This window comes from Dunckerocampus dactyliophorus, chromosome 1, assembly GCF_027744805.1.
Source record: "Dunckerocampus dactyliophorus isolate RoL2022-P2 chromosome 1, RoL_Ddac_1.1, whole genome shotgun sequence".
In the NCBI taxonomy this organism is placed as follows: Eukaryota; Metazoa; Chordata; class Actinopteri; order Syngnathiformes; family Syngnathidae; genus Dunckerocampus; species Dunckerocampus dactyliophorus.
Window position 1 is genome coordinate 16530587 of NC_072819.1, and position 206 is coordinate 16530792.

A 206-nucleotide genomic window follows, 5' to 3' on the forward strand; every position below is an offset into this window, starting at 1 on the left:
ACTAAGCAAATAGGAGTAAAAAAAAAAAAGGCAGATGATGGGATGAGGTTATTGCAACCTTGTCCAGGTCAATAATTGATAACATTGATTTTAATGCATTTTTCATTTCGGCGCAAATGAGAGTTTCCCAAAACAGTGTGAGTATGCAGCACAGCGCGCATGTGTCACAGATTGTTAGCATCCAGGCTAAAATGTGTTACTTACGC